Source organism: Schistocerca piceifrons, chromosome 1 (assembly GCF_021461385.2).
Source record: "Schistocerca piceifrons isolate TAMUIC-IGC-003096 chromosome 1, iqSchPice1.1, whole genome shotgun sequence".
NCBI classification, from domain to species: Eukaryota; Metazoa; Arthropoda; class Insecta; order Orthoptera; family Acrididae; genus Schistocerca; species Schistocerca piceifrons.
Genome location: NC_060138.1, coordinates 1,031,790,212 through 1,031,816,646, shown reverse-complemented (window position 1 = coordinate 1,031,816,646; position 26,435 = coordinate 1,031,790,212). Strand labels below are relative to the sequence as shown.

The 26,435-nt window shown below is 40.4% G+C and overlaps 1 protein-coding gene across 1 annotated transcript in view; it reads right to left on the bottom strand.

The window, feature by feature from the left end:
• The window catches only part of LOC124724159 (moesin/ezrin/radixin homolog 1), a 76,231-nt gene that overhangs the window by 23,180 nt on the left and 26,616 nt on the right, over positions 1-26,435 (bottom strand).

The following is a 26,435-nucleotide window of genomic DNA, read 5'->3' as shown; positions in this document are numbered from 1 at the left end:
CAAATAACCTCAAGTTTGATTCAAGTAGTCCATCAGTACCCCATTCCTCCACCAGGAGCACCACCATACTGCACAGTTACAATGGCTACTCTCACTGGTGCACAGTGTGCTTTGGTTTCATAAAACAAACAAGCTGTTTGGTATACATTTCACATTGAATACACTAAAGAACCTCCAAGCAGGCCTACAATTTACTCCTGGCACAAGAACTTTGTTGAGACAGGTTGTTCACTACGACACGATAAATCATCAGGTCCCCATGAGCTTTGTCTAACAGTTTAGGGAGAGCTTTTGTCCACAGTCCACAAAAATCGAAGCAATTTGCATCTCTAATGATGGCTTCCACATGAGACTGTTTGGCAAGTACTGTGTAGATATTTACACTTTAAATATAGATTCACAATGGCACAGTACGTTACTGATGCACGTAAGGTTGCTTGCAGGGAATTCTGTGCAGAAATGTTACTTCAAATAGACAATGTTGGGACATTCCTAAACACAGTAATTTTCAATGATGAGTCAACACACAATATAAGTGGTGTGAACATCCACAAGTGCAGAATATGGGGTGACGAGAATCCACATGCAATCCTGGAGCACATTTGTGAAAGCCCCGAAGTTAATATGTTTTACACCCTTAGCAAATTTAAAGTGTATGGCCCTTTCTCCCTTTGTTCTTCATGTAGAAAAATGTCACTGGTATTGTGAAGCTGGATATGCTTGAAAACTAATTCCACAGATCGATGTAGATGACAGATGGGATGGTTTGCTTCAGTAAGACTGTGCCACCTTATTTCCTCCCAGAAGTTTGAGGTTTCCTCAATAATCTCTTGCCAGGTCAGTGGAGTGACTGCCACCTCACTCCCCAGACATGACAACATTGGATTTTTTCCTCTGGTGTTTCATTAAAGACCATGTTCATGTTCCTCTCCTACCAAACAATTCAGCCGATCTGAAAAACCTGCCATTGCTCAAGTTATGCCCAATTTTCTGCAACAAGTGCGGCAGGAAATTGATTATTGGTGTGATGTTTGCCACATCACAAACGGTGTAGGCACAGCGAACTAAAATGACACTTTTGTGTGTTTGCCACGAAGTGACATACCGATTCTGTAAATTACCTGAATAAATTTCTGTATCATTCCAAAGTTGTGAAGTCCTCTTTGACTCAACCTGTATAGTTATATGCATCTGTCCAAAAACCCTTCTTTAAAACCCTTTTCCAACTGGTTGAAATGCTTTATTATTGTTGCAACCAACAGACTTCTACGAGGGGAGTAAGCTCATACACATGATCTACATACAATCTTACAGGCATCTCATCAAATCAAGTTGCCTTTCCTCTGATGAGCAATGTTACTTTCTTTTGAATTTCACAGTCACTTCTCAATATTTGTCAGTCCGGTGTCTGTGCAATGACAAAGGACGGAATTCATTGCAAAATTCCCCAATGAAACAAATTCTGTAATTTACCTCATCTTGGTTTTGTGTTTATGTTCAAAATTCTCAGAAAAATTTATATAAGCAGTAGGGAAAGAGGGGTAACATACAATAGGTATAAGAACGAAGCAGGAACAGAACAATTTAGGACCAAGGATGAAACACTAAGATTAAAAAAGGATGTAAAACTGGCATGCAGTCTTTCTCCCCAGCCGTTCAATCTATACTTCAAAGCAGTAAAGACAGAAATAAAAGGTTAACAATTGGGCAAACTCGGGGTGAAACGATAGCAACAATAAGTATCACTTATGACATCACTGTCCTCAGTGAAAGTGCAGAACAATTACAGGACATACTGAATGGAATTAACAGTATAGTTAGCACAGAAAATGGACTGGGACTAAGCCAAAGAAAAACTGCAATAACAAGGAGTAGTAGAATGAAATTAGGAATAAACTTACCAAAAATGGTGACCAAGAAGTAGATCAGATGTAAAATAACCGATGAAGCAAGGACAACACAAAAACCAGATTAGTGACAGCAAAGAAGACATTCTCTGACAACAGAAGTTTACTATTATTATCTGTCATCAGCCTTCAATTTGAAGAAAAAAATTGAGGAGATATATTCCAAATACAGCATTGTACTGTTTGGCAATGATAAATTTTTTATTTGCGTAGTGGCTGTTGGGAATGCCAGGAAGTGTGCCATGCTCCCACCCCATTAGCACTGTCAAGGGGAGAGCAGTGAGGGGCGGCCAGCGTCAGCTGCGTGCCTCAGTCCTGGCACCATTATTCTTTATGTGTACAGTAACACTATAGCCAGAGGCAGCTCAACACTGGCAGCACTGAGACAAATGAATCAACTAGAGCTAATTTTCTCTTTGTTTGATGAACATATGGGAAAAACAGACAAGAAGTGCCAGGATGATAGGAAATGTGTTAAGATACCACAGAATAACCTTAAGGAGCAGTAGAGGATAAAACTGTACGGGAAGAATGAGTTTGGAATACGTCCAACAGTAACTGAGGATGTCTGACAAGCACCACCAAGATTAAGAGATTGGTAGAGGATAGGAATCTATGACAGGCCACATCAAACCTGCTAGAAAATGGAGCACTTTTGACCAGTACGACTACCAACATACCCTTCATCCTTTACTGTGTTTTCACAATCCTGTGCCTTCATATCATGTAATGCATTTAGTTTTTGGCCCTGATACGAGGTGGAATCCAAAATTTTCAGGACTGGTGCTGCCATCTGGAAAGTAGGAGTAGTAGATCTTTGCACCGCTAGCTGGCGAGAGCTATGTATCTGATGAGTCAGTGTGCAAAATGGCATTCAGTTAGGAGGACGTGTTGCATATCCACAGTGATTTCCGTAATACTCGGAGTTTGGAGTGTGGCGATATTATAATAGATCCGCGAACAGAAAAGCACATGCGTATCAAATTCTGTATGAATCTCTGAAAAAGTGTTATGAAGACCCTTTCAATCATTCAACAAGTGTGAGTGGCATGCTCAGTTCAAGGCCGCCGTACAGACATCTAAGATGATGTTCACACTGGAAGGCCCGTTAGCTGCACTACATCAGACATTGTTGCTAAACTTTAACAATTGGTTCGTGCGGATTGATATCTAACCATTCAAGACCTTGCAGATGAAGTGGGTATTGGTTATGGGACATGTCAACGAATGACTGATGAATTGGGCATGCATCGTGTCGCCGCAAAATTTGAGCCAGGAATCTTGACTGCCTATCAGAAGGCACAGCGTATTGAAGCGTGCACAGACCTTCGTCAGAACGCATCTGATGATGCGACCATCTTGCCATGGGTCATCACCAACGACGAGAGCTGGATTTACAGTTATGACCCAGAGATAAAGCAACAATTGTCCCAGTGGAAGAGCATGATCATTTTTTTTTCTTTGATACCAAGGGAATTGCGCACAAAGAATTCGTCCCACCCAACCAAACAGTGAATTCCACATACTACTGTGATGTTTTGCGACAGCTCTGTGAAAACATGCAGTGATGACAGCCCGAACTTTGGCGTCAAGGGAACTGGCTGCTGCATCACGACAATGCACCCTGTCACATGACCTTGCTCACCAGAACCCTTTGGCAAAAAATATGGCAGTTGTAGCCCAACCACCGTACTCGTCAGATTTGGCACCTTGCGACTTCGCACTATTCCCAAAACTGAAATAAGTTGAAAGGCCGTTGGTTCGACACTAGAGAGGAGTCAAGATTTCCAGAAAACATTTGACCAGTGGCAGATGCTCTGGGGCCGGTGTGTACTTTGAGGGTGATGGTGACCATTAGTCCAAAGGTAAGGTTTTTCAACAGATGGCAGCACCAGTTCTGAAAACTTGATAGCACCTCGTGTATGACAATGCCAAGGCATTAATAAACTGAGTACACGATCTGAAGTTTTGATAAAATTGGAACCCACATCCCTGTTTCACATATTTTGTGCCACCCACATTTTGATCGACTCCATTCTGCTCCACTAGCTTTTAGCCTGTGCCAAAATATAGGTCTAGTCTTACTCTACCTCATGATTGTGTCTCCAATAGTTTACAGCAACTCCTGGTTTTGCTGTTTCAGTTTAGTGTGTTGCTGATGTTCCTTGTCTCTCTTCTCCACTGTTTTTATCTGCCCATCCACATCTGCATTGCTAAATTTGTATAGAATGTCATACACCATGTTTCTCGAGGGCTCTGCCTGTAATACGACAAACCAACTATCTTACATTTGTTAGTGGGAATGAAGTATTTCCACGAGACTTTACCGATATTTGGCCAATGTTTCTCAGCATGAGAAATCTTACATTTTCATTGTTACTTTCTACATGTCCACTAGCACCAATTTTGGGCAATACTGTTAGCATCATCTGCGTATCCACTCCTTTGAAATACTATTCAGAAGTGTGTGATCTTTGGTGAGACCTTCCTTGTTTGACAGTGTAAGTTCCATGGACCAGAGAAAGACAGCTCTGTTAATGGATTTTCTGCATTCACTGGTCAAGAAATCTTTAAATTCCTGGCTCATTTTGAACTGAAGAAAGGCAGGTGTCCGACTATGACTTATACACTACAATGTAAGGATTAACATAGTAACTAGAAATCTACTTTTTCAGGTTCATTTAACCACATCTTACTGTCAGAGTATGAGCATGAATATGATGGGCTATGGCGAGTAGTCAATGGCCTCTTGTGGTGAACCTCTACATCGACGAACAGAGGAAAATACTCTGCAATCTGCTTATTTCCAACCAACTGAACTAGTAAGGTATCACCCTGTTAGGCACACGTTCGTTTGTAACAGTCATATAATGTGTGTAGGCTGAGAGTGGACGGGGATGAATATATATCCATCCTGGATATTACCCTCAAAAGTTTCAACAATTTTCCTCACAAGGTTCACAAAACAAATGAAAACAAACAAGAAACTTCAAGAGAAAACAGAACCGTAAGTTTCATTCAGTAGCATGGATGATATCAGTGCTACCTATGATTTACACTATGGAGCTGCTGTCTATGTGGATATGATTATCCTCAATGACCTTAATTTCAAATAATTTATTCTCCTTCTGTTGGGAAGCATGGTTCCCTTCCAGTGTACAGATTCACCTTACATACAAGCAGCATTGCCAGTAAGTGTAACTGTTTACACATTTTGCAGAATAATATCTTTAAGCTTTACTTTAAGTGTGTGTAAATTTTAGACTATCAGTAAATTGTGAAGTAGATGCAACTATTAATCTCGACATACTGGGGAGTCTCTGCTTACAAATACTGTAATTTATTGAAACTGCCCATTACTAATAAATACATCCACACACTTACAGTAAATAGAGGGGCACTCCAAGGCAGTGGACATTTAAGACCAGGTTGTTTGCATCATAAGATCTTATATATATATATATATATATATATATATATATATATATATATATATATATATATATATATATATATATATATATATATATATATATATATATATATAGAGAGAGAGAGAGAGAGAGAGTAATGAACTGAGAAACAACACATTACCAACTAAGAAAGGTAATGTTTACTGACCAACAGTGTCTAGGCTGTCTGAAAATTAATTTTAATCTGGAAAGGAACACAAAACCTCAAGTTTAGCTGTTGTTCAGTGAGATCTTTTTCTGGAGGTAGATGTAAACTTTCTCTATACCTCTGTCTCAAATATATGAAAACCAAGTACATAAAATTAATTGCAAATCAACAAAATTTTTATTACAGAGACTAGAAATGCATTCTGTAAGAATTCTCAATACTATCACCAGAAAACACACGAACACCTCATCACCAGAACTGAAAAAACTTTTACCAGTGCACTGTTGCGGGACAGAAACCCAGGCAGTGTACACAACAGCAAGATGTCAATAGGATGTTAACACTGTAGATGACAAAAGTAACATTGTAACAATTTTTCCTCATTGTTGTATTAATACATCAAGTATCTGAGTGTCATTTTTCAAGTTTATACCAGTTTACAATGCCAAATTAACTTTTTACAATTTCAGAGATCCCTATTTAGATGAGCCACCCAATATTAAATCTTAGGACTTTCAGAAATTCCCTTTAAGGGCTCTACAGTTCTGAGTGTGTCTGAACTTCTTTCAACCATTTGAATGGGCTCAACCACCAGATCTAAAAAAAAAAAGTGAGCCCTCAAACTTACAGACCAATGATAACCGATCAGATCAACACATCTCCATATATTTCGAAGAGCCTGACAAGAAAACTCAAGTTTGATATTTGTGCAGGCATGTCCATAACTTATTGTTTACAATATAGATTAGTAAACACTTATTTCTAAAAATATAATCAGATCTGGAAACAATTATTAAAACTGTGCATGATAGATCTTTGTTGCAATTTAATATCTTGACAGGTAAGTTAGGGCAGGGAAAACAAACGAAAAACTTTCAAGCATCAACTAGTTATCTCAGATAAAACCAGTAATTAGGTAACATTTAAACGAGAATAGTGAATTTTAAATTTGGTGTGCCAAATAACTAGCGCGACTACAGTTGCGCTTATTTACTCGTGCTGCTAAAATTAAATTGTAACTGCCAACAACTGCTAAACTCTCTCCATGTACACTTGTTCTCGCTACTTAAATTTTCAATTCGAAATAAATTTATTTCGAAATCAGTAAGTTAAGAAAGATTAAATGTACGATGATGTCCGATTTCAGCGAACTTCTTGATCTGCCATCAAAATTATCTGGTTGCCCTTACGTTTTAATGTCTTATTTTATTTAGACGATTACCGTACCGCGTTTACTTCTGATAAACCACCTAGCGATATTTTTAATGTACGAGAATCGAAACGAGGGGCTCGCTGTTCACATGATGTAAATACTAGAGGGGCGGTTATAAGGATTCCAGGAGGCGTCCCCTTCTCTCTACTAATTCCTAACATTTGGCTCAGTCTTTATTTCAGCGTTTCTAAAGGCAGTTATGCCGTTCCTAGTATTTAGTGTTTCCTTAATAAAAGCAAAGACGTGCTTAACTACTACGAATACTGTGCCGTGCTTCTCTAAACAGTACAGTAACTTTCACTTATCTCAAGTTTAATATCTATTACATGCTTCAAGGAAAAAGATTGTTGGCCTACGCGTAGTATTAGTTCTACCAACAATGAATATCTCTTCATTCGTAAGAGGCTAATGAGTTTTACACTCATATCACAAAAACATGACGATAAAATTATACGGTAAAGTGTAAAAGTCCCAAGTAGTGTAATGAATAGAAAAGCCATTATGATAAAAAGCGCGTTGACTGGAAATTAGAGCTACAATCAGCGTCCAACAATGGCCTGCCACAAATGCCGTAAAATGCTGATTAATTGATTAATGGAAAACATCACACCAGATTCATATATTTTTAAAAATCCGACTTTTATACTGACAATCCAAATCCAGTTTCATTCTGTCTAAACAACAATGCAACAGCATTTTGCATGTGCACTCAAAATTAAAGTTGCTTATATACAAATTAATTAGAAACAGTCAACTGCATCTAAGATTCATGGTGCAACCCAGTTTGGATTGCTCTGAACATAAGGTTTAGCCAATTAATGGTGAAAGACTATGTGCCAAAAATTTCACTAGAAGTTTTATATGAATTTGCCAATGTAAATTTTTTATCAAGAAACTGGTCTCACACTACATTGTCTGAACAAGGATACACAATACAGTAGTGAAACTAGCCGAAGTTTTCAAGTGCAAGCAAATGTTTCCTCAGCAACAGTTTACACGGGCGACGAAACAGTTTTCGGGTGACCACAGTTCCGTATCACTGCTGCAGCTTTTTTGTCCGATTTGGCAGATGTTTCGTTCAGAAATGGCGACAATGTGTGTGGACCCAATTGAGGCCCGTGGTAAATGCAAATCTCACGGCAGTACATTTTCCATCCGCAGAACTACTCACGAGGAAAGCACACATTACGTCTGCATGCAGTCCCCACATCCGGTTTTCGCAAACAATTCTCATTTCTGTTTCTGGTCGGTCAGGTAAGCACCTCAAAATATATTTTGGTAATGTGATTGCAACTGCCAGATTTTCCATGACAATCGAAATTCGTTCCCTTATTAGGATCATTATCATGTTCCTTCTTAATTTTAAGGAGTTCGGTTAATCCAGAATAGGTGTCAGCTGTGCAGCGCCTGAGAATAAAATTTTTTTAAACTGCGTAAGAAGTTATCCACCTACCAACTGAAGAGAAACAGCGGTCTTGCTGACTAACCCGGAAAACGAACATCCGATTTTCCGATGCCATTCGAGTAAAATAAAGATCGGTACACTAGTACTAAACCACGCTAGCAAAGTCCATTCATTCATGTAATTCCGCCAGCAAAAATCAGTTTCCGACATTAGATTTTCGTCTTCCGCAACGTAACTACCATAGTGACTTGATATACTAATCTTTCGCATAGGGATAGAAGAAACTTACCCGAAACTTAAAAGTAGTAATTCTTCAACTACTACTAGTTTAACGATTGCGTATCTCTTACACTATTTCCAACCGAATTCATGATACCTCATCTAGCCCAATTAACGCAGTTAGCGATCACAGCAGTAGCTTTACCTCCTTAAATAGAAATGTCAAGGTATGACAATTTTTTCCGTCAGTACCGTAATGTATCAGTACACCCAAAGGCATTGCATTTTCCGAAGTCGCTACAGTGCTGCGATGTGTTAACTATTTCCTATTACCGCTGGGTTCAGAAGAAGCGCGTTAACGGGATGTGTAAAAATTTGTATACACACACGAATTTGAAATTTTAGCAGGAGACATACTGTACTAGTTAAACAACTTTACATTTGCCGGAAATATATGGATAACAACTTTTCACAGTTAGTGGCTTGGATCGCGAACCTTGAGAAAGCCACTACCAGTCTGGCACTTGGTAAGCAAATTAAGATACTTTAATGGCACTACCTTGAAAACTTCAGTATGTATGGAAGAAAAAACTGATGAGAAAACAGACAGAAAATAAGACGCAGACATTTTTATGGAATAATACCGTGGGTTGTTCACCAATTCCAAGTTCACAGGAGGTCAAGGGCATAACTGCCTCCAACAGGGCCAGGACTAGTATCTCAATGCGAGGTTTATGTCAAGCACGAGATAAGTCACTATTGTGGGAGTAATTCTTTCGTCCACAACGCCAAGCAGTTCAGAATGGCATGGACGAGATGTTCTTCCTGTACGAAGCCATGAGAAATCAAGACCCAAGTACACGGTAGACATACTGTTGTGCTAGATGACTATATAAGCCCACAACTGCCTATAGTACAGGGTGTCCATAAAATCCGAGAACACTTATTTATTGCACAAGAACCAAACATTGCACAGATACATATGTCATTTTGAAGAGAAACCCTGGAAGGGTTTTTTCCCATGTATACCGATACAGCGTAGTTCGGTAATTTGCCGATAGTAAGCGCAAGTCGCAAATGTAGCGAGTTCAGGTATGGACTGATTTTATGTGTGTTGGAGTTCGACAAAAACGAGTGTGGTAAAGCTGTTCAACGGATGTTCAAAACTAAGTAAGGTAAGGAGCCACCAACAAGGAAGGCCATTTACCACTGGACAACAAATTCGTTACAACGGGTTGCTTGTGCCCAGCAAAGAGAAGCAGACGACGACAATGCCATGATGGGACGGGTATGGCAAGATTCGATTACCGTATTGACGTCTGCCAGGTCACTCTTGGTTTGCATATCGAATGTTTGTAAAAACTTTCAGGGTTTCTCTTCAAAATGCAATACGTATGACATCTGTACAATGTTTAGTTCTTGTGCAATAAATAATTGAAAGTATTCCCGGACTTTATGTACACCCTATATTATTGTACTATGTCAATAGAGCTAAGAACTTCTAAAGCTTTGAAGTCTTCTCCGTGGATCATTCTGAGCATTGTGAAAACGGGCATGCGCCAAATCATCAGTGGATAAAAGGAAACCCGGAGTACTCAGAGCCGTTATGTCGGCAGCAGTTCAAGGAATGTGTGCCGGGCACGCTGCAGTGTCGCCTACTGCTAGCTTTCACGTCTTCTCTCCCATTTGAGCCAGTGCTGCGCTACATATGCAACTCCAATCTCCAGTCTTAAAGTGAAATATTAATTACCGGTAGCAGTATCACATGAAGACGTGAAACACACAGACGAGATGAAACACCTAACCTTCACATGTTGTACAGGAAAGAACTACAGTAGGCTGCAATGAAGGTTTTCGCCTCTAGCGACGAAAGAATCACTAGAAGGAATCTCAGTTCACACAGAAACTTATTCTATCCGAACTTCCGAACCCAGGGAAGGCCTCTGTTATTTCAGTATCTAAGAATCTGTCCCGTTTTCCCAAAATTCTGCCTTACGATTACCGCGTTTTATCTCGAGTACCATTAAGTCAGGACAACTCACTTGCCTAATCGGGTGCATCTTTGGAATACCCCCGAGCGACATTAGCGGTCGCTCCTGCATCTAAGGAAGCAACCCTACTGCGGGTTAAAACTTGCTAACACCCACTCCCGAAGACTCGTGCTCACAAAGATGAGCAAGAAGGAAAATCAGCCGGAACACGTCACCAACGCCGACGACTGTGTGACTGAACCGCGCTCAAAGGATGGCATATTTACGAGACTTTCATTACGACACTGCCAGCACAACCACCGACTGCAAGAGGATTCTGTCCGCATGCGTGCAAACTCTAAAATAGAGGTGACGATACGCACAGCATTGCGTCACGGAGGTTCCTCACACGTTACCAACGGATTAACGTAGCATTAGCACACTTTTGCACGGTCAGTGGAAGGCGAAAAAATTCACAACTTCGACAAAATCTCTAACTTGTCACCAGCCAATATGATGGCATTTCCATGTTTCTAAATTTTCTGTTTCTTGAAATACTCTAGTTTCGCACGCATAATATACTGGAAAATATCTGTCACTGACAGACTTTAATGTTCGGGATATTTATTATACTACTATGGGTACAAAGTCATTGCTGAAATAAACCACACGTCTACAAACAGCACCGCTTACGTCTGGAAGGCTTTGCTTCTATATGCAGAATTACAGCTACAGCTACGGAAACAGGGTTTATTACGTGCACTGAAATACAGCAGCATCTGTATCTTTGGGTTAACACACATTAGGACAGCTATACCTAAACAGTTACAGCTCTAAGGAGCGGCAACCTAGCAACTTACGCATTATCACAGTCTAAAATGCGCTCGGAAAAACTATTACATGACTCCTGGAGATTAGTAACGTGTACGATCATTTTATATGTTCAACTACCCGCAGAAATTACTTTAGAAGTGCGTGTCCTGTGAGTTTACAGAAGTATTTGCTAAATATATTTCGTTCTCATCGCCGAGCACCAGCGCAACTGCAACCACAAGTTTCCCGGTATTACGACATTTCCTTCATTCGATGTTTCCCGCCAGAATGTCTATCCGTTTGTAACATTCCCTATCGCAATGCGGCCAAAAAATTTGTATGAAACTATTCGCATATATAGTGCGTTAACCAAGTAATTCAATTTGGAAAATATTTGTGTATTGCAATAAGACAGCCAAAAATACGTATGTAAGAGCTCCACATCGTGCCACCAAAGTCAGTAATAATGCAAAATAAAGTACAACTACGTCATTTATTTACCCTGACCCACAAATGTATGAATGTGTTTGGAACACTGCCAGTGGAACCGCTAGAGGAGTGGTTACTAGCTGACCTTGCTTCCAACAGATAAGTGGGTTTACAGTAAGTTCTCTCAACATAAGCAAAGATTTGAGGAAGAGGACACTACTGATCTAATAATCTTACTACAATTTGCAATTTCTTACCAAATCGGGATCATCGTCATAAGAATCTCTCCTCGTCAGCTTACGAAACATCCTGGAGAGCATGTTCTCAGGCTAGCATGCGTCAAATTTAAAGAGTGACCATTATTAACAGCTCCATTAAATTCTAAATTACATTAATTACTTCTAAGCTACATCTCTTAAAAGGCCACTCTCACATTTAACTCCTACACTAGAACGGTCGCAGACGACTAATCAGCAGATGCTCCGGTGCGAACGCGTGAGAGCAATTACTGTAATGCTTTAAGGGAGAACTAGCACTTTAGCTGTGTGCTGCCGGCGCCAGGAGCGAATAAGCGTGGATAACTTAGGCCCAAGGCAAACAAATAATACGGATCATAGTGTTTCCCCAATTGTGAATAGCAAATTTTCTCCGGGTTTGTAACCTAAAGATTACGCGCTATCGAGTAATACCTTGTAAATATTTCTCGCAAATTTCTTGGTACGGTTAGAGTAGGCACTTTGACGAATCAAAGTTATGGAATGCTAACGGTAATATAGCGCCACGATAAACCGAAATAAAGCGCCTTAAGAATGTTTCTCTACGTCAGTTATTCGCTTAGAGATGGAAGACTAGGACAGGCAAGTTTTCGTCTCAAACCAATCATCAGAATTTCGTCATCGCACATGCACACTGTGAACAGGGTTCGAAAGCCTACGTAACAAAGTGAACATCGCACTGTTCCAGCATCATGACCAATCCACACTAATACATACCATACTGACCACAATCGTGATTTAGTTCCAAATACACTCTGCAGTACTTTCCGCCCGGTACCGCCGAATAAGAAATGGAAAGTAAACGTCAGACGGTATGCTGGCTGATTTAAAAGTAGTCTTGAAACTTGTTCAACTTAGAACAGACTTGTCACTTGTGCGAGGCTTTAGCTGCAATGAAAAAGCCTTGCCTTATCAATTTATGCGGCAGGGCGTGTTTTTGTAGAGGTTACCTAACTTAGTTAATTCAAAATTTTGCTTTCAATCTGAGTATAGCGTTAATAGATTCAGGTATTTTGCGCCACTTAGTTTTGAAAGTTGCGCTGAAAGTCTACGCACACAATCGAAATGAAGTGCCGGCTTAATTCAAAGAGGTGCTAAACAAGGCGGCGGAGCGTCGTGGCGGCTGGCGCCAGCCTAGGCGGCGTTGCCGGCGGCAGGTGTTTGCTCGCCGAGGAGACACGCCAGCCCGTGCGCCACGGGGCCAAGGACTGCTCGCACGTTCGAGCCGCAGATAAGGAGACGTGGCGGTTTATCTTGGCGCCGCATCGGCCTCCCTAGCGTCCCCGGCAAGGCATTTGGAAGATACTTCACGTTTTACGCCAACTTAACAACGGCTCAAATGGTGCCTAATGCCCGATGTTCCTTTTGTGAAATTTGTTATCTGGAATTCCGGCAGATGGTCGACTGGCTGCGATTGAAATGAAAATTTCACTATCCGAGCGAAGAATGCGTTACTATCCATCAGATACCGCCTTATCCTCGAGGCAGATAGCCGGCGACTATTACAGATCGCCGTCAGTCAGCTTCACGAGCGTATGACGGTACTGGGTACAATCAGGAAGGTCATGTATCAACACGTTTGATGGCTCCTGTAAAAACGAGAATGCATCTGAACATGCACCTCTAAGACACAGAAACAATCGGAGTTAACTAAAAGTGCTTTTTCCAACCTAATCAGCCAGCCGTCGTTATAGCAAGTTAAGAAGGATGCGGAAAAATCTTAGTTCTGATTTAACACCTATCAACAGCAACAGAGCCGCAGCCCTACGTCTGATCAATTTCCAGAGACAGCTGACAAACACTTATTTCCTGAATACATTATCACTATGCAGAAGAGTGCGCGCTGATTTGCAACTTCCTGGCAGATTAAAGCTGTGTCAGACCAGGACTCTGACTTCTGCCTTCCTCCGGTAAATGCTCTACTGACTGAGCTATCCGAGTTTAACTCACGGCCTGCCTTCAAAACTATCCTACCTCCGTCAGTACCTCCCAAGCTGCAAAAAAGTTCCCCCATATAGTGTGTCATTTCTCTACAATATACTTACTTTATGGAGTACTAATCCCGCAAGTTGTGTGTGTGAACTCGTATGAAATTTTAAACGTAAGGCATATGTACAGGCCAAAGTAGAGCTGAGAGGGAGAGAGTGGAGCTGAGAGGGAGAGAGTGGAGCAGTTTCCCGTCAAAGGCAAAGGCAATGGACCCAGGTTGGAATCCCTGTCCGGCACAGTTTTAATCCGCCAGGAAGTTTCAGACTAGAGATACTCGTATTTCACGTGGCAATCCCAGAAGCATTTACAATGTCTTGGTATATTTAAGTTGTTGTTGTTGTGGTCTTCAGTCCTGAGACTGGTTTGATGCAGCTTTCCATGCTACTCTATCCTATGCAAGCTTCTTCATCTCCCAGTACCTACTGCAACCTACATCCTTCTGAATCTACTTAGTGTATTCATCTCTTGGTCTCCCCCTACGATTTTTACCCTCCACGCTGCCCTCCAATACTAAATTGGTGATCCCTTGATGCCTCAGAACATGTCCTACCAACCGATCCCTTCTTCTGGTCAAGTTGTGCCACAAACTCCTCTTCTCCCCAATCCTATTCAGTACCTCCTCATTAGTTACGTGATCTACCCATCTAATCTTCAGCATTCTTCTGTAGCACCACATTTCGAAAGCTTCTATTCTCTTCTCGTCCAAAATATTTATCGTCCATGTTTCACTTCCATACATGGCTACACTCCATACGAATACTTTCAGAAATGACTTCCTGACACTTAAATCAATACTGGATGTTAAGAAATTTCTCTTCTTCAGAAACGCTTTCCTTGCCATTGCCAGCCTACATTTTAAATTATTGCTACGTAATAAGTTGTGTGTCACCAATATGCCTATGAATGACTCCCTAACCCACCCATTTGCTATAAATGCTTGTTTAAAGAGCTTTTAAATTTCTTTAAAAGTTTCGGTAAATCACACCACATTCAAGATTGTAATTACAAAATCTTCAGAAGTAGATATTTTTTGGCGAATATAGACGTACTATTGCCTTCAATATTGTTGACAACGCAATTTAAACCGCCTGCAGCATGTGCTTCTGCGTATGATTCTTTGTATAGATAATTACTTCACATAATATACTGATGTATTTTTTATTTCTTCTTTGTATCTACTGACGGACGGTCTGAAGATGACCAGACTGGTCGAAACCGATTTAAAAAACGGTATATTGAAATGCTCAAGTGACTACCTCAAAAATATTAAAAACAATCGGTCCCACACTTTTTCTCCAAAAGTGTCAGCTTTTACCCAGAGACAGGAGCATATCAGCTGCCAGAGTGCGAGCACTACTTTAACGTCTAGGGGCGCCAAAGTTAGGCTGACTAGCTAATACAGCTCTAGTATTCGTAAATTTATAGAACTAATTTTGATTTAGGATTGCCGGAAACAAAAGTAGCGGCAGCATTGTTACCCGTCCTATGTTTCGGCTGTCTCGCCCCTAAACGGCGTTTCCTGCCCTCCCTGGACAAAACTGCATGTGGTGTCCAGTACAGATGGGTATTTCCAGCATTATTACTTAGAGAAGCCAGTTAATGTGAGTCGAGTCTTTAGAAGATTGTCACTTATGTTTATGCGTAAAATAAAGTTATGCAGTAGTTTTCAGCAGAAATTAAGTGGCTTACTCATCGATTGTGCACTCAGGCTTCGGCCAGTGCACTCCTTGCATTCCCGGACAGGGACATCTCTTGACACACACTGCAACCTTCCGCTGCTGGGTTACATCTTTTCTGTCTCCTATAAGGCTTTGACCTGATCTTCCGAGCGCCGACTTGGCACTCCCTGGGGTGAATTCTTGAGTTTTCACTCCCAGGCGATTTTGACCGCCTTTGTGCTTCCTGACAATATATGCACTATAGGTGCCAACAACGATCTTTCTTGACACACTGGCACGTGGTTATGCTTCCTATCTCTCTGCAATGATGCGTCGCTCCAGTTTACACTAGCCCGAAAATTCAGTGAAAGTTTTACTTAATTTTTGTCAAGCTTTCTAAGGAGCCAGTACACTTTGGTAGCAGCAAAATAAATTCGAAATTCTTCAGTTATTTTCCACACATCACAATGTGGTACAAAAGATTCGTTAAGTATGTTGCTTGTTCTGATAAACAACCGATACACAAAATTATTCGTACCCAACTGCACGGTTCCATGCTTACCAGCAGCGGCAGTGCACATAAAACAATCTTCCTTGGTTGTCTGTGGAAACACTGACAGGATACAGACTCAACTTTTATGACAAAACCATTTCGCTAATTTATTCTGTAAAGCCTGACATTCAAAACACTAAAATTTCACAGTAATAACTGACAAGACGCATATTTGATTCATACTGCACTCTTCAACCTATAGAGGACGTTCAGGGCATTTGTAACTGGAAATTTGGCGCACTGGTTTCTGATGAAGTAATTTCGACCGACATATAAATTGCCTCTTTTTGTTACTATCTGTTTGAAGCACAGACAAAGCAACATATGTTAAGTACTCAATCTTATGAAAAATACCACCCTTTCATACGACTTTAAAATAATATTGTTAATTTAAATTACTCCAAGTCAGTGTCAAGATTCGATCTCTTGAAAAATAGTGGGATAAAACAACTGTCCCAATTTACATATTGAGTGATTGGATCTATTTCCTGTTTTCTATATTTTCACGTAACTAGGCTATAATAGTTCCAAATTTGAACTATATAACTTATGCAAACCCACAAAATTCCGATTCATCCTTATTTATTTTAATGGTAAAAAGATTAAAAAGCGGTCTAACATTCATTTTCCAGGCAATCACAATATTCAGAATTCTGATTATGTGACTACTGTGTGAAATATACAGGACGAAACCGCGTCGTCCTATACTCTATTAGAATTAAACCACGGGCGTCTTGCATGGACAGCGAATGCCACTGCCAACAATGCATTTAATCTCAAAAATGTATCCAGTCAACGAAATTTACGTGTTTTAAGACTAACGACACAACATATTGGTTTGTTCTTTTTGTCTTTCTAACCGAATCGTTAGTTATCTATGTCTTTCTTTGCGCAGCCTTGAGCTCTTATCTATCCTCAATGTGATGAAGAACCTCTACTTCTGGCATGGCGCGTCATGGAGAAATGTTTGGACTTGAGCAAGTTCCGGCGTGAGACTGACGTCACAGCCACACGCCCAGTGTATTTCTGTAACATCCCGTTGCCCGATTTATAATTTTATATCCACGGCGGTGTTACGTCCTGACAGCTAAACACTGCCAGTTTACTGTAGAATTTCGCTGCACAAGCCAACGGACAAGCTAAGTCTCAACCAACGGAAGCACACATTGAATTTTCCGTCACAGTGGCTTTAATAGCGTTTATCATTTATTAACATTACTACTGTGTGCAAGATGTGTATTTTATTAAAGCGGCATTCATTTACTTTGCGCTCCAGATCTACTATATTTGACTTCCACCACTAAAACGCTCAAAACCTTTTCTCAATAAGCCTTCGCAGTTGGTGAAGGGAACCACACTAATGCAGTTTAGCAGAGTCAACAGCATAGTTCACAGCTTTTGGAAACGTATGCTCTATCACTGTAATATGGACTAAGCGCTTCAAAACCGGTATACTAAGCTACTACCGTATTAACAAATTTTACTGAAACATGCTAAGTTTAAACTGAAAAATGGGTCTGTATTTTAACGTGGCGGAAATATCTGAATTCATTACATGTATCAAGGTAATTAAGTGTACTAACTATACTACAACTTGAAACATCCACACCGATATCTTAAGCATAAATTCACCGTCCCCAAAGGCTAATTTGGCATGGAAACTTAGGCCGGTTGTTCACATGGTCGTGCACTGAAAGAAGTACTAAAAACATCTGATCTTTATATGGAAAATCTCAACCAGATAAATTTGAATAATTTTCAATCTCGAGAAGCAGTTGAAACATTCAAGATGAAAAGTGGTTGTGAATTTAATCTATAACACCTTTGGCCGAGGAGTTCCTTCTATCTCCAGCCTCAGTATGATAGCAACACCAATCCAGGTGGAGAAGTAAGTTTAAGATCCTACGACGAGTTCATTACCCAAACCGAAGGATTAAATTAGCATCTTAACACATTTTCGAAGGAAATTATTAAAACGGCGGTTTAGACAGAATTATCATTAGTATTAACTCAAATTTACCTACTGGACCTAGTTGGAACCTTACTCCATCACACGGAAGTTTGTAGAGTTCCTGATGTTGACTGGCGTAACCATGAGTGGAGGACATTATCTCAATAGCAAGTCAGACGGACATCATGTCGATTGACAGTGTGTAACATGAAGCTACAAAAATAAAAGTGTGGCTGAAATTTACGGCATGTACTCATTCTTCAACAGCTGAGCAAAGATGGAAAGGAACAAAATAAAGTACCGGAAAGTATTTTATAGTCACGAACGATGGCGGTCAATTTAGGCTTGTTATGTTCATCAACGTCACGCATTCTCAGACAGCCAATGGGCGATCAGTAGTTTCTTGGGCGCTCTGCTGCGAATGTCGTTGGCAATGTGAGCATTAAACGAGATCGTAGCGAGTAATTCAAGGAATTTTCATTCCATCTGTTGCGAGTTATCGTTAATGGTGGCGGTAAGCGACAAATTATATATGAGGCATGGGCAACCCTGGTGATCCGGGGGCCTGATTATATACTTCCTTCAGCTCGTGAGCCACATCGTCATGACGTGACAGCAACACTCCTGGTGCGTTAGTCAACACTTTAGCATCCGTAGCTTTAATGTTTATGTGGAAATGTAAGCTTTTGAATAGCACCCCTTTCCAGAGACCCCACCCCAACAAATGCGTCAGAAATCTTGTTTTTGAGAAAAATGTTCATTTTTAGTACGGACGGAGGCAAGGCACGAATCGTGGGCGGGGGCACCAGTGACGGTCTATGGACTCGAGAAATGCTAACCCAACCTGTCGACCTTGCAGGTGCGGAGTCACCCGGTGACCGCATATGAGTCACGAATGACTACACGCACAGTATTGAGAAATCTTGGAGTGGCGATCACTGAAGCTTTTACGTTCTCTCTACGCAAAGGTGACAAAGTTGATCACGAAAAGGTTATCGAACGGCTGTATTTATCTAAGTATATTGTGTGAAGACTAAACTTGCACTCTACTTCTGCAACACTCTTACGCTCCTAAGATAGGCACAGTAACATAGGTTCCGCACAAGCTGCAAATAAGTGTTGAATTTCCTTTGATCCAGCTTGAGGCCGAAAATGCCCTCATCGGGAAGTAATTTTGTACGTCCTACATCTTCACAATGAATATGACTAGGCGTGTCAATGAATGTGAGTACAAAACCCGAAGGCCGACTGATTCATTACAGTGCTTCATTTATACAAAAATACCGAGTTTACAGTATGACTTACTCCACGCTAATGTTAACTTTATTAATAAACAACTGTTAGTCGATGCTTAGATTCGAGGAAGATCGTACCGTCTACAGAAAGATCTAGCCTAGTAAAGCACTACTGTTCTCGAATCAGCCTTTACTTTTAATTCGTCTGACATTCAGACTAAAATTAGAGATTTTAGGATATGAGTTAAAAACTTCCAGGAATAACTTCCATGGTACTAGGGGAGCCGTGGACGGCAAAAGCTGTAGGGCACAACAGTGTTTGGAATATTATGTTTTTGCTAGTGGTGGTGGTCATTCCGAAGACAGGTTACATGCAGCTCACCATGCACGTATCTTGGGCAAGCCTCTTCACTTCCAAATAACTGCTGCAAACTACAGCCTTCTGAATCTGCTTCTGTATTCATCTTCTGATATCGCCCTACGAATTTTACCTCCTATACGTCCCTGCAATACAAAACTGGTGATCCCTTGATCTCAAATGTATCCTATCAACCGATACCTTCTTTTAGTCAAGTTGTGCCACAAACTTATTTTCTTATGAATTACATTCAGTACAACCTCCTTAATTACGCGATCTGTCAGTCTTCACTATTCGTCCGTAGCACATTTCAAGGCTTATATTCTCTTCTTGTCTGGACTACTTATCGTCCACTTTTCACTTTCATACAAGGCTACACTCTAGACAAATGCCTTCCGAAAAAGACTTCATAACAAATTTACATTCGTTGTTATCAAATCTTTTTAAGAAACGCTTTTCTTGCCATTGCTAATCTGTATTTTATATCCTCTACTGTGGCTACCAGTTATGCTACTAACCAAATAGCAAAACTCACCATTGCTTTTAGTGTCATTTCCTAGTGTAATTCTCTCAGCATCACGTGATTGAATTCAGCAAAATTATATTGTACTTTCTGCTTTTTTTATTGTTTGGGCTCTTAAGGATTACATGAAATAATTTGTCTTCTTTCTCTCTTTCCAGTAGTTTTGCATTCTCCCATTCTGTCCATACTGCACCTGTCATCCTTTGTTTTCTCCAGGAAGCCCTTTGAACCTTTCACCTGAACTTTTGCTTTGAACTTTCAAATATTTCTTCCTCTATTATTTCCATTTGTTCAGGTCTGCTTTAACTTCTATTCCACACCAGTAATGATTTTGGGTTACTGTCAAAAAGTTGACAATTTGTTATTCTTTTTCATCTGCTCTTTTTATTCGTCCATGGAGTACATTTCTCTTCTTCATTGAGTCTAATATTGGTCCTATTTTTTTATAAACTACTTTATTTCCATTTTCAGTTATTTTTGGTATCAAGATTTTTCCTTTTTTTACTATTTACTTAATTGTTTAGCTATAAGTCTTAATGAATGGAATTCTGAAGCTGTAGGGCATCCTGGTCTAACAGTGTGTCTACATATATCTCCACGTAAACAACCTTTCGTGATTCTTAAACCACAAGTTAGTGATTAAAATCGTGTTCTGTGCAAAATTCTACCAGGCAGTTTCCTCTTTCATTCCTTCCCCAGTCCATATTCATCTATTTTTCCTACTCTTCCTTTTCCACTCTCTCCCCCCCCCCCCCCCCCCCGCCCAAAAAAAAAATCTGATTTTCTTCTGTTAACTATCTGAACAATTTCTCTCATCTTAATTTCTTGAATCTGTTAATCTTCTGCAGAGCTAGTTGACATACAAACTTATTGTTGCGGATGTCAAAATAACTTACCTGCCTTCCAATGTTCTTATTGATTATTTGACATTCTTGCATTACTATTATTATTTTGCGTTTAGAATCCTTTACTCACCTGACGAAGTACTGTTGTTCCTGCTAACAATCTTCACCAATTCCCACAATATCTGGTCTCAGCCTAATCATTTCACTTTGAAAATTTAAAAACTACTTATTCAACTGAGGGATGTAACATCCCGTCTGTAATACACCAGTCTTTCTGATGAATATACCCAATTAATCACAATAGCCAACAAAATTTCTTTTTCTGTTACTGGTGTAGGAACAGCTGTTTTTCAGGTGTGCTGATAAAAGTACTAATAAAAAATGCAAGATTAGCTCATGAATTTTTGATAACCTGACATTATTGCCTATATAAGCTTATACATGTATGTAGCTTTGTGTCATCCTCAGAGGAAGATCACTGAAGGTGCAACCACTTCACCTGGGATTTGTAGTTTTCTGCTGGTGACTCCCTGACTAGTGTCCAGCATTAATCAGCTGGTATCTCATTTCAATGTCCGAAATTTTCTGGTGGAAGCATTCTCCAGTTGTCAGGAAACAAATCTAAGTGGGAATTTAGGAAATTTAAGGACATCTTGCATCTTAGTCTACTGTAGCACTGCAGAAGAGTTGCCACAAGATCCTTTGTTTTCTACCCTCATCTTTCCTAGAAAATGTGTTGACAATTTAACAAAGGCATCCCAAGCTAACTTTTCATCAACGTCAAGATGGTGTTGAAATGCTCATTTTTGTACAGCTTGCATATTTGGGGACCCAAAGAAGACTATTTCCACCTCACTACTTAATGGAAATTTCTTGTGCACATAGAGAAATGCTTCTCCACTTTTGTCAATGGAGTTTAAGTTTTTTATTAGGACAAACTTTATATTAAGAGCAGGGAGAATTATTTTCTTAGATTTGACAAGTGCTTTGAGCGTCCTGATTCCAGTGATTTGAAACTTTGGCCACTTTTTACAATGAAGTGCTTTGGGCAGCTATACCAGAGGCTCACAAAGCCACAGCATTTTGTGTAGCTGTGTAGTGGCTCAGGTAATGTGTCATACTATCAGATGCCTGGAAATTAACCATTTACACTTTGAACAGTTCAACTGCAACAGCAACTGTTTCATGTTATTACATTTCTTTCATGAAAGGACCCAATCAGACTCAAAGGTAACACACTGTCATTACACAGTAGCACACGTCTGAGACACACGTTGGACGTGTCTATGAATATCTTACACTATTCACTTTTACACTGTCAATGCCCACCACTGACAGACCCTAGACATCACCAGAAAATAGAGTTCTTTCTGCTTTTTAAAAAATGGAGTAATCTCATAAGGCAGTCACATTTACCATTTTACCAAGACAATTCCACTGTTGTACTCTTTTTGCCAACAAATCAGCTTTACCTTTTGGCAATTCCAGATCTCTCACTAGGTTATTAAGTTCACACATTTCTGAATCTCTGCACATTCATCATTACACAAAATCAGGATTTTTCAAAAATCTGGGTTTTGAAGGTGATGCTGCAGCACTAGTTTCACTACCACCCTCATCACTATCACAATCAGGTGGGACAGGAGCAGGCAGTCTGTACCCATTAAGCACTGGTATCATGGTACATTAGGATATGTAAAGGAAAACTACTTTTAAATGCCATGTGTTAATGGTGTTATACAAAAGTTACAATCATTCACACAGTTTGATTGTTCTTGCCAGATTATGAGTATAGCAAAAACTATGGAAAATCTTTCATGATTCAGCCACAAATAAGACCTCAAGATATGCAACATATGTGAGGAGCCCAGGGCTTGTCCTGGGCCCCAGTTTCACAGCCCAAGTCCTCCTGTCCTCTTCCCCTTGTTGCTACAAGCCAGGCTAAAAATGATAAAATACACACAGCTATTATTGACAAACCTCATTCTGTTTGTCAGTAGTATTTCGAAACCCATAAGAGAATGGGCTGACAATGCATGTTAATAAAATATAATTAAATGTAACCCCCTTTAAATTAGGAACGAGAGCCAATTCAAGAATTTCATTGCTTTCGTTATCAGCATGGCTGACAAACACTTATTTCAGCCCTGTTACATTTTCACTGTTGACTCGTAATCAAGGGCACAGATTAAGAGGTTAGTACAGGTGCGGAAATTGGCGGGTCGCATCAAAGACGCCAGCACACTATAAAAATGATTATAAAGAAGATATTCGAAACTCCGGTGTTCGAATCGGGTCATTCTAACAATGGGCTATGAACCCAAGGGTATTGTTCATGTGAGTAAAGTTGCTATGGAAGCCTACGTTGCATTACACGCAACTACAACCTGGATCCAGAGCAAACGTTATTACACTAGCTACCTATTGCCCTAAGTGATGATAGTGCGACGAGCGACCTCGCTCATGCCTCTCATCAGTCTAAGTCCAAGCATTGTTATTTCAACTTGGGCGCAACGCTCGCAATGTAGCAACAATCCAGTACAAGGCAAGGTGGTGAGACCCGCCCCAGCCACAAAAAAAGGAGAAACAGATGTGCGGCTGAGCGCCTAGCGCGTAACGGGCGCGCTTACTTTCCTCCGCAGCTTTACTGCGGTGACGTCATGCTAACTACTCCCACGCTCACGTGACTCAACGGCTCCGGCTGCCGATACAGGGCGCTGCCAAGTGCTTCTCTTCAGACGACGCTGACATCACCGACGGACCGGCGGAGCTCTTTCGCGCCGAAACGTCAGCCCCACAGGAAGCCAGGGTGTGCTCTGCTGCTACCGTCTGCCGGACGCCATTTGACAAGCGAGTCATTTGGCGTATTTCTACCAGGCGATATAACCAGCTGCAACTAAGCACTGTTATTCTTATGAATCAAGCACGGCAACTGCTTGTTCAAGCTAACACCTCCCGATGGAGACAGTATTTTAGTACTCTCATTCAAATTAATTTCCAGCAGTAGTAACATCGTTGTATCATCTCGGTAAAGATAACCAAATGGTATTTTACTGCAGACTAACACTATCGAAAGGTTATCTTGTTGGTCGGTACGAAGGCCTCTTTCGATGAAACAGTGATAAGTTACTATCAAACGAAGCATCGACTGGTTGCTGGCACTTCTAAAGACGATGACACGCACTTTAATTGTTAAAAGACAACTGTATTTTCCATAATTTTCTGTGATTACAATCAGATCCAATGTTGTGAGATTAATAAGAAGCGGGTTCCTACGTTCTGTACAACAATATGTGAGTCACTTGTTCGTGATGCCGTTGTAAGTATCACTGCACCAGTGGGAATATTGATTACGCACATGCTACATGACATTCAATGTGTTATTCTACTCTGAACACAGACTAGGTGACTTTAAGAGACACTTTTCGATTCGTTAATACCCACCTTAAATGAAGGCATCTATGGAAGAACGTGGTAACAGAAGGCAGACGAGTGACATTCATTGCAAGTTATATGTTGGTAGAATTCAAATACATGAACAGGAAGCATTTAAAACAAAATTTATACAGCAGACAGTTTTTTTAGAGGTACAAATGGAACCACTTGTAATCAGCATCTGCTGCACTCGAAAGGAGAACGTGATCATTAACTTTTCCGCAACTGAGGGTTAGCACATTTCCTTCCGACGACTCTTTCAAACAGATGCTGCCACTTTCATTCTCTCCAAAACTTAAACCACGCTGCCATTAGGTCAGCGATGAATACGGATCGGTCTCATTCATCAGTGTGGTGCGCCGAGCATAGTTGGATACAATGCAATTACCCCACGCGCTTGTCAATTTGGCAAGATTTCAGATTAACTCATTCAGCTTCAACCGTTCTGCGGACTATGTTTGCTCCAACGTGGGCGCTGTAAAACGAGCGTGAGTCACTGCTCACACAAGCAAGCGCAAACGAATGAAGTTACTTCACACTGCCATCGGCTTCTCCCTGCAGCTCAAAGGAAACGACGTTATTAGACAGCTAAGACGTTACTCTCAAACTTTCAGTGTACCACGTATGGTGAGTCGCTGCGTCAGGTCGAAAAGAACTACAGAACGATAGCCTTCTGAGGAACCACCGGGCTTCTGCTCTGACGACGCTGGGCAATGACACACGTGTATGTGGAAACAGTTTTCTTATGCAATCAGTTCGAAAGTACCAGTACACAATATCGATTTATGGATCAAAGTCCAACAGATGGCTACCATGACAGTAGACGGGGCTGAGTATTCCACGTTCACCGATATTTACAAAATCGATGTTTCAAGAGCGATAGTCTGGCCATTGAATCGTTAGTGGAAACAAAATATCGAGCTCCGATATCGGAAGAACTCAGGTTTGGCTACTTGTAAGAATATCAATAATTCTTTCGTCAATCTTTCACTGAATACTTTTCATAACGACACCAGCACGTCTTGTCAAACACTGACATGGCGAGATGGGGTGGGGGTAGGGATTGGGATGGAGGGGAGGGGGGAGAGTATTTTTGAACGAACTGGCTACTGTAGCAAAGCTTGGACTAACGCCTTTCATATATCATTTATTTCATGCTTTCTAAGTATGAAGTAACGAGCGTAATTCGTTGGTAGTCGAAAGAAAAACTAAATTTGATTCAAGAAGAAAATATGCGAACTAACAAAGATCTATTACTGCTCAGTTGTGTGAAAGATCGCCTTCTAAGTCCGTTAAAAGTATGGAACATCGGTAAAGAAAGAAGTCGGAGTTGCTACATCGTCAGATTCTGGAAGAAATAAACGGGATTTGGTGTTAGCAACAAAACAGACTAAAGAGAAAACCTCTCAAAAATATTTTACAGCCCGTAGAGAAAGCTGTGCGACATGTAATGTTTATTGCTGTTATAGGTTTAACAAATGTGATACTGATGCATTTTTATGTTCCTTTTCACGCTATTTTACAAATTCGTTATTTAACATGGAAGTTTTGTGGTAGACATCATCTAACATCAGTATAGGGCTTTGATTATGAAACCTACATCGGCATCCCTGGTTTGTCAAAATCTTTACAAGCAGCGACCTTGAAGACATGAGTCTTAAGAGACTTTCAGTCACTACTACTGATGGTCCATAGTTATCGCGCCCTCGAAGCAGTGAACTTTAAACAGCGCAATTAAATTATCGGATGAGATAAGACTTACAGAAGGAATCGATGGAATTCTTAGAGAACTCATTCCCAGCATCACTAAAACTGTAGAAGCGTACTTAGCAATGCAATCAAACTATTATCTCAGCGTAGCAATTCCCAAATTAAGTAGCATACTATAATTTGCGATAATATTAAAAAGAATATGCAACAAACGAAATTTCCATTTCTTACCTGAGTTTTACTGAAACTTTGAACAAATTGTTGAATAAGGTAAACAAGTCAGCTTATTAGATAGTAAAAGGTACTTCAACTTTATTGAGGGGTCA